This window comes from Gossypium hirsutum, chromosome D05 (genome assembly GCF_007990345.1).
Source record: "Gossypium hirsutum isolate 1008001.06 chromosome D05, Gossypium_hirsutum_v2.1, whole genome shotgun sequence".
Taxonomy (NCBI): Eukaryota; Viridiplantae; Streptophyta; class Magnoliopsida; order Malvales; family Malvaceae; genus Gossypium; species Gossypium hirsutum.
This window is the reverse complement of record NC_053441.1, coordinates 62,838,920-62,848,730: the sequence shown is the minus strand read 5'-3', so window position 1 is coordinate 62,848,730 and position 9,811 is coordinate 62,838,920. Positions and strand designations below refer to the sequence as shown.

The 9,811-nt window shown below is 33.6% G+C and overlaps 1 long non-coding RNA gene across 1 annotated transcript; it reads right to left on the bottom strand.

Annotated features, from left to right (window-relative positions):
• Nucleotides 1–1,105: 1,105 nt before the first annotated feature.
• On the bottom strand, nt 1,106–1,997 carry LOC121216933 (uncharacterized). Its single transcript, XR_005913153.1, has 3 exons — nt 1,794–1,997; nt 1,642–1,708; nt 1,106–1,541 (listed from the first exon to the last, which is right to left on the bottom strand). It is a non-coding gene; the product is annotated as an uncharacterized lncRNA (long non-coding RNA).
• Nucleotides 1,998–9,811: the final 7,814 nt, after the last annotated feature.

The window sequence follows — 9,811 nt, the reverse complement described above, 5'->3', positions numbered from 1 at the left end:
CTGTTTTAGTCTTATATCCAATTTCTCAATTTTTTTTTCTTGTACGAAATTTGGTATGGGAGAAGGAAAAGTTAATAATAAATACAAGAAATTTTATTCATATATATATATTTGTGGAAATTGTGTATTTAGAATAAATGATGAAACGAATTGTTTGAAACTAATTAATAATAAGGGGTATTTAATACATTGGTAATATACTTTTTTTTATTCCATAAATACCTTAACATTTTGAAATGTGTTTTTTTTAATATTTATTTTATAATATTTTACTAAACCCCTATAAGACACTTGTAACACCCCAAACCCGGCCTAAACATTACGGCCGAATCCGAAAGCGTTACGTAAGAATACTAAAAATCCGACTTCCTTTTAATATGATATCATCGTAAACCGTTATTACTTAATAAGCCTGATTTGTCTGAAAAACGTGTTGACATATTTATTTAATTTAAAAATCGTTATTCATTTACGTCTTTCAATTAAATCATTTATTTTGCAGCGGAGTTTATATTTTAGTAAATCGGATTGTTTCATTAAAACCGTTATTTTCAAAAAAAAAATTATCATTTTCGTAAAAACCCGTTTTATCGGTCTTTATGCTAGAAAACCAAAATAAAAATCCAAAACCAAAAATAGTCCGAAGAGTCTAAATTATACAAAACTCCCAAAACCGAAATTTAAGTAAGCCATATTGAAGTAATAATAGTTTTACGTTGTTGTGAACACAATCGAGCTCTCGTCGTACTGACCCCCTAAGTTTGAGGGTTACCTGAAAGTAACAGACAACAGAGAGTGAGTTTTGATAACTTCTGTAACGCATACATAAACATAAAGTCAAATTCAATCACATGGCAAAATAGATACAGACATAAGTCTTTTATAGAATCAGATTCATAACAGAGTCGTATAGATACAGATATGCATGGTCCTACCCCCATCCTTTACACACCAACTCCGACCATCCCAACACACCATATGGGGTATTAAACACCCATCCAGCCTTAAACACCGCATAGTGTCCATACTACACTTTTCAGAATAATCGCAGCAGTGCTACCAGAATATTAACAAGATATCGGCTCACACAGATTACCTTCTCCACATAATACATACCCTGCCCCATATTCAGATACAAATAGAATACCAGATACAACAAAATTAACAGATACCAAAATTAATATATCAGGCATGCTCGTATAACAAATAATAAACATGCATATACATAGTAGATAATTTTGCATTACATTACATGCATTTAGGTGTTGTTTGCGCCAGATTCCATATAAACAAATTATCAGATTCCATTCTTTAAGGCTTGCCTAAACACATACAAACCTCACAAAAGGCCCACAGTCAATCAGATAACATGCACGACCCTAAGGAAAAATTCTAAATTTTGGACCCACATGGCCCAAAGTGGCTTGTCCGTGTGGCATCGACAGGCCCTAATTTTGACTTTCACCGATTGTCTTTTTTGAGTTTCTCGTTACACACCTAGTTCGCTTTCGATTCGGAAGCACTCATGAGCTTACCATCACCTAATTAAACAGACCTCAATTCAATTAATATATTCCTACATTGAATCTAAATTCAAAAATTCACAACACAATAGCCCTAATTTAACGTTTAACAACTTACCCCCAAATAAACAGCCGAACACCACGCACCTAACTTGTTGAAGGATCAATCGCTTCGTGAACTTCCCCTAACAACACTTAAATGATTAATACGACACCACACATAGCTTATGCACAACAAATAAAATCAATAAAGCAAATCATAACACTTACTCAAGAATGGTTTAACTAAAAATTTACAAGACACCCCCACCAAAAATTGTTTGAAAAGGGGTTTGTAAATGATTAAGCAAGAACAATTGCAACCAAAACAAGTACTGATTCCCATGTGAAACAAATTGGGCAGCAAATCAAATGGAAAAGAAAGAAAAAGAAATGAAAAGAAAGAAGAAAAATGGAAAGCACATGGAAACGTGAAAATCGAAAAGGAGTTTCAGGTTTGTTGGGTTTTTTCTTATTAATCTTATTATTTAGACAAACCAAAATTTAAAAACAATCAACTACACCTAGAATCCACTACTATCACAACTACCCACTACCCTTTTACTAAGCAATTCAATTTCCATTTAAACACTACCAGCCGTCTACTCACAAAGTCCTTAGCAAAACAAAATTATCTTAATTACCCACGTGAAGACTTGAACCCAGAACATTTAACGCACCAACAACGGCTTCAAACACTTCAACAAGTACTTATCACATTATATTATTTCACAAACACAAAATAAAAAGTTTGAGGCGCTACAACTCTCCTCCCCTAAAAGAAATTTTGGCCTCAAAATTTACCTGATTCATACAGATATAGATACTATTGACAAATTGAGTCCTCAGATTCTTACGTTGCTTCCTCGGTACCATGATTTTGCCACAGAACCTTAACCAACAGAATAGATTTCCTCTTTACGACCTTTACATCTCGATCTAGAATCTAAATCGGTTCCTACTCAAAAGTCAAATCTGGTCTAACCTCAATCTCCTCAACGAAAATAACATGCAATGGGTGAAACAATACCGCCTTAATATAGATATATGAAACATGTCATGGATACAGTTTAACCCCAGAGGTAACTCTAACTGATAAGCAACTGGCCCTACACGTTTCAGAATCCGATACGACCCAATGAACCTAGGGCTCAACTTGCCATTACGTCTAAATCATAGAACCTTCTTCCATGGAGATACCTTGAGAAACATGAAATCACCCATGGAGTACTCAATATCCTTCCTTTTCAGACATATATAGGACTTTTGTCTATCAGAAGCTGCTTTAAGATGATTCCAAATCAGTCTAACTTTATCTTCAGTCTCAGAAATCAACTCAAGACCTAAAATCCATCGCTTACCCAACTCAGTCCAACACAACGGAGTACGACACTTACGACCATACAAAGCCTCGTAAGGTGCCATCTGAATGTTAGACTAGAAACTATTATTGTAGGCGAACTCGGGTAATGATGGAAAATCATCCCAACTGCCTTAGAAATCAATCACATAACTCCGAAGCATATCATCTAGTATTTGAATCACTATATCAGACTAACAATCTGTATAAGGATGGAACGTAGTACGAAAATCCAATCTTAAACCCAGAGCCTCATAAAGTTTTTTTCAAAATTGAGAAGTGAAGCAAGGATATCTATCCAAAATAATCGAAACAAGAACCCCATAAAGTTTCACGATCTTAAAAATGTATAGCTTGGCCAACTTTTCAAGAGAATAATCTGTCTGAACAAGAATGAAATGGACAAACTTGGTCAACCGATCTATGGTGACCCACACAGAATCTTTCTTAGTATGTGTTAAGGGCAGCCCACTAACGAAATTTATAGTCACACGTTTCCATTTTCATAAGGGAATCTTAACGATTTAAAGCAAAACCTAAAGGCAATCAGTGCTCAACCTTCACTTGCTGGCACGTCAAACAACGAGAAACAAAGTTTGTCACCTCTCGTTTCAAACTATGCCACTAGTACAGTTCACGAAGATCTCGATACATCTTATTTCCATCGGGATACATAGCATAATGGCTACTATGTGCTTCCTGTAGAATAGACTGACTCAAATCAAAGTCATTTGATACATAAACCTGTCATTGGAAACACAGAACCCCATCACCATTCAGCTCAAAGTCAGAAGTACTACCATCTTTCATTTGACGAAATTGCAGAACCAAAGAATCATCCCTCAACAGTTTATCCCGAATCTAATCAATCCAAATTGGCTTAAATTGTAACTCAGTTAAAAGACTCCTATCATCAAACAGATTTAGGCAAGTAAACATCGCCCTCAAATTAAACATAACCTTACGACTAAGAGCATCAGCCACTACATTGGTCTTACCAAGATGATACTCAATAGTACAGTCATAATCCTTAAGCAGTTCAATCCATCTACACTGCCTAAGGTTCAACTCTTTCTAGGTAAAGAGGTACTTAAGGCTCTTCTGATTGATGTAGATGATACACCTCTCACTATACAGATAGTGCCTCCAAATTTTTAAGGCAAATACCACGACAGCTAACTCGAGGTCGTGCGTCAGATAATTCCCCTTATATGACTTAAGCTGTAGAGATACATAAGCCACAACCTTATCAAATTGCATCAGAACACATCCCAAATCGACATGTGATGCATCATTATATACTACAAACTTCTTACCAGATTCAGGTTGTATCAGAATAGGAGCTTAAGTCAAAATAAATTTGAGCTTCTTCTCAAAGCTTGATTAATACTCATCAGTCCAGACGAAAGGGACATTCTTACGCAACAACTTAGTCAAATGGGCTGCAATTAACAAGAACCCCTTAACAAATCTCTAATAATATCCCACAAAACCTAGAAAACTGCGGATCTCAAAAACATTTCTATGTTGTTTCCAATCAAGTACATACCCTAGAGAAGTTACTTCCCTTAACCAGAATTCACACTTACTTAACTTAGTGTAAAGTTGTTTCTCTTGAAGTATCTGAAGAACTACCCTAAGATATTCATCATGACCATCTTCGAACTTATAGTATACCAAAATATCGTCGATGAAGACCATGACAAATTGATCCAAATATGACTAGAAAACCCGGTTCATAAGATCCATGAATGCAGCCGAGCATTTGTCAAACCAAAGGGCATGACTAGGAACTCGTAATGCCTATAATGTGTCCTAAAGGCAGTCTTATGGATGTCAGCTTCTTTAACCTTAAGCTGATGGTACCTAGAACAAAGATCTATCTTGGAAAATATAGCAGCCCCACAAAATTGATCAAATAGATTGTCGATTCTCGAAAGTGGGTACTTGTTCTTCATTGTCAACTTGTTTAACTGACAATAATCAATGCACATCCTTATGGTACTATCATTTTTCTTTACAAACAAAATTGGTGCCCCTAGAGAGACATATTGGGACGGATGAAACCACGATCAAGGAGTTCTTAAAGTTGAGCCTTTAACTCCACACAACCTACTACATAGCCATGTGGCGTTGACAAGCCCCAATTTCGAATTTCATTGATCATTATTTTTCGAATTTCTCGTTACACTTCTGATTCGCTTTTGATTTCAAAACACTCACGAGCCCACCAGCACCTAGTTTAAATAGATCACAAGTCAATTAATACGTCCCCTCATCGAATCTAAAAGCAAAAATTCGCAACACAACAATCCTAATTTAATGTTTAACAACTTACCCCAAATGAACAACCGAACACCACCGCTCCTAACTTGTCGAAGGATCAACCGCTTCGTGAATTTCTCTTAATAGCACTTAAGTGATTAACATGACACTACACATAACTTATGAACAACAAATAAAATCGATAAAGCAAATCGTAACACTTACTCAGGAATGATGGTTCGACTAAAAATTGACAAGACACCCCCACCAAAAATTGTTTGAAAAGGGTTTGCAAATGATTAAGCAAGAACAATTGCAGTCAAAGCAGGTACTGATTCCCACGTGAAACAAATTGTGTAGCAAATCAAATGGAAAAGAAAGAAAAAGAAATTGAAAGAAAAGAGAAAATTTGGAAGCACATGGAAACGTGAAAACTAGAAAGGACTTTCAGGTTTTTTGGGATTTTTATTAATATTATTATTTATACAAACCAAAATTTAAAAACAACCAACTACACTTAGAATCCACTACTATCACAAAATAAACTCAATTAATCACACAAAGACTCAAACCCAAAGACCCTTAATGCAGCAACAAGGCCCTCAACCACTTCAACAAGTACTTATCACGTGATAAAATTTCACAAACACAAAATAAAATCTTTGGGGCGCTACAACATTTGTTAACCCCTGATGTTACTTGTGGAGTCTAAAAACTTTAATGGTAGTGTACTAAATAATTTTTCTTAATAATAACGCATGAAATATGTACAATATTAAAATGAAAAATATATATTAGATGTGAGTAAAACAAAATTTAAATATGTAAACAATACCCTCGTAAAGTTAACATTTTATTGACGTAAATTGCATAGGTTCAAGTCCAATCGCATGCAAATTTTTATTTAGTTATTCTAAAAATAAGAAAAATGACTAAAATACCCTCAAATAATGTAACTTATTTAATCACGAAAGGACATTTTTGTAATCCTTTTAACTAAGTTTGTACTTAGTTCACTCGTCACACCAACTTAAAGATAAATTTAAATAATAGTAAGCATAGATAAATACAATTTGTTGAGGTAAAATTAATGTTTTATTGAAATAAATTGCATGAGTTTAAATATGTCAAAGGTCCTTGTATTCTTTTGAAAATTAAAATTTAGTTCTTATATTTTAATTTTGAAACATTAAGTCCCTATGTTTTTTTTTTATTTAAAAATCTTCATCACTTTGTCTAATTTTTTCATTAAAATTAAAAATAACTTTTTTAGCCCTCAATATTTATATTTTTTGTCAATTTGGTCCTTAACCTTTAAAGTACATAAAAATAACTTTTCCATACTTTAGATAAAACATAATAAATTAAAAGTATTATATTTTTAAAAAATGAATAAAAAACTCTTTAAAATTCAAAAAAGGATTTTTAAAATATAAAAATTTTAAAATTCAATGTTATCTAAACTGGACCGAACCACTAGTTGGACTGGAAATTGGGTGGAGTATCGATTATAAATCGAATTAAATTTTACAATTTGAATATACGATTGGTGTAAATACAATGTTTCTAAATACCAAATTAAATCATTATTAACTTTGCATCTAAAAAAATTATAAAAAAAAAACTAAAGAGTTGACACCTTTTTTTTTTGATAAAACGGGGTCGACTTGGATTTTGAAAACAAAAACGAACATGGGAGTCGCCACCAATCCTTTTTAATGAGGTGTGATCGGGTCACCTTAAAAAGTTTTTGTTTTTAATAAATGATTTGATTTTATTAAAACAACGATTTTGGTCTACGAAATTTAGAAAAGCAGGTTCGGGAGTCGGTTACGCACAAGGAAGGATTAGCACCCTCGTAATGCCCAAAATTGGTACCTAGTTGATTAATTAGTGTCTTAATGTCGAAAGTTGAAAACTCGAAAAGAATTTAAAATACGATCCTTTCTTATTAATATCATTTAATTAAAATTGAATAAATTGTAGTACATAAAACGCCTCCTTATCTAGAAGAGACTTAATGTCACATCCCGTAAGTTAAGACATGACACCTCGTATTTTTGAGAGTAAGCTCACTTTTATTTTATTTAAAACATTTGTTTTAATTCTAAAAGGATATTCGGTTATCTAGGATCAACGCGAGAAAAATCAAAACCCAGTAAGTTAGAGCACGACTTCTCGAATTTTCTAAATACGGAATATTGCCTTTATTTTATTTTAAAATTACTCGAATAAATCAAAATGTAAAATGCCTCCTTATCTCGAAGTAACAAGATATCACATCCAGTAAGTTAGGACACGACACCTCGTATTTTGAGAGTAAGTTTGCCTTTTATTTTTTTATTTAAACCTCATTTGTTTTAATTCTAAAAGGATACTCGGTTATTTAGGATCAACACGAGAAAAATCGAAACCCAGTAAATTAGGGCACGACTTCTCGAATTTTCTAAATACGGAATATTGCCTTTATTTTTAAAATTTCCCTTTTTGAATTTGAGTAAGCACCAATAGAATATTTAAAAATAATATGCGTGCAATTTTGGTTATATTTGAAAAGAAATCGTTTAAAACGAAAAGGGGGCCGTACGTGACCTATAATGATAACACGACATACATTCGAAATAACCATGACATGATACGCGTAATAAAATATACATAACATTGTTACCAACAAATCTTAGTGTTAACATGCATGAATAAGAACAATAGTGCGAATGACCATATGATAATATCAATAATAACATCAACAATAACTATATTAATGCTAAATCTGAATCTGAAAGCATTTGAAATAAACAGAATAAAACAGCGATAATAATGACCAATAAATAGAACAAAATAAACAGACCATAAAAATAAATGAAAAACAAACTAATATAAGTTAGATTAAAGATTAAAAATAAGTAAATAAATAAATAAACAAAATACTAAATGAAATATTAAATAAAAACTTTTTTAAGTAAATAAATAAATAAAACCGGCTAGGGACTGAATTGCAAACAGACCCAAAATCTGGGGCTTAAATCCCAAATAAATAAAAGAGGGTGGCTCAGGACTGGAATGGAATGCGCTCAAAACATGAGGGACTTCAAGGGAAATATTCCCCAGTCCTGAAACGCAGCGTTTCAACCGAGGGACTGCATGTGGTCTAAGGACCAAATCGGAACAGAAGCAAAATTCGTAGCCCAAAATTAAAGAAACAAATAGGACCTGATTGCGCAACACTGGAAAGGCGGAGGGGCTGAAAGTGAAAATAGCCCCTCAAAGCCAAAACGTGCGGATCCTGGCCACTGGGTCGAGTCAATTTCGAGTCTAAGACAAAACGTCGTCGTTTTGACCACTGATGCAATGACTCAAAATGGCGTCGTTTTATACCCTATATAAATGGTAAAAAAACAAAAAAAAAATACTTGCGACGGTGCTTGCGAGGCGATTCGGGTATGTACTTTCTCCCTTTCTTTTCCTTATTAATAATTTCCTTTTAGAACAGATTTGTAAATAAATAAATAAATAAAATATAATTAATACATAGATCGAAAAGAGAGAAAAAAAGAAATAGGGTATTAACCTTCTGTTCTTTTTATTTATGATATTTTAAAGTGTCCGAAAAAATTACAAGCCCTAGATCTCGGCTTTTATAGCCGATTTAACTACTTAGTTTTCTATTTATTTTGTCGTTTTGCGTTTGTTTATTGTTTGTTGTTTGCCGCTTTTGTTTTTTTTTCTTTTGTTGTATTCTGCTTGCGTGCCGTTCTTTGTTGCAGGTGGTCTGACACGCGTGGAGGGCCGACGATTGGAGGGCAGCGGCGTGCGGCGCTGGAGGCCTTGGCTAGGGTTTGCTGCTGCTGAAATTTAGTTTGTGGGCTATTAGGTTTGGGCCTAGGTTTTGGGCTAATAACTTTTTGTGTTATTCTGATTTGGGTTTGTTAATGGACTGGGACTTGTTTATTTTGTTTGGTTTTGTTTTGCTGATATGGGCCAGTAAATTTAGACTTCTACATAAAGGATATATAAAAAAACTTAAAAAAATATTTAAAAAACCCCATAAACTCTAACCTCACTTTAGAAAAATTTAAAAAACCAGATCAGAAGGAATTTCGGACGAATCTCTTGCATTACCAAATAAAATATTGGTAGTTGCCAAAACTGCCTCCATCAATACGGATCGTTTCACATAAAAGACTTGGGCCAAAATGGTGCGTTTAAGACTTCTCTCTGCGCACAGTTTAACTAAAACAAAACGCAATGTTTTGGCAACTCGAAAAACACCGACAACATTACGACAACAATAGCAGAAATTTAAAAGATTGAATCATTTCCCTCCAACAACATATTTGTTCCATATCCCTGCCCTTACGCACCTTTTCTAACCTAATCCAAGCCTTATTCATCTATAACAAAAATCATTAGCAGACTAAGAAACAAGAGAACATAGCATTCCAAAGTGCCCATTGAAGTTATTGTAAACAAGAATCACAAATATATATAAAGAAAAAGAGGGGTGTTTAGATTTTATAAAAATGAAAAAGAAAAAAAAAAGGCAAGAGGGTTTACCTTGTAGGAAATGAGATCAACTAGAGCTCAACATTGGCACCGAGGTGTTTGGAATTGGATTTCAGGTTAA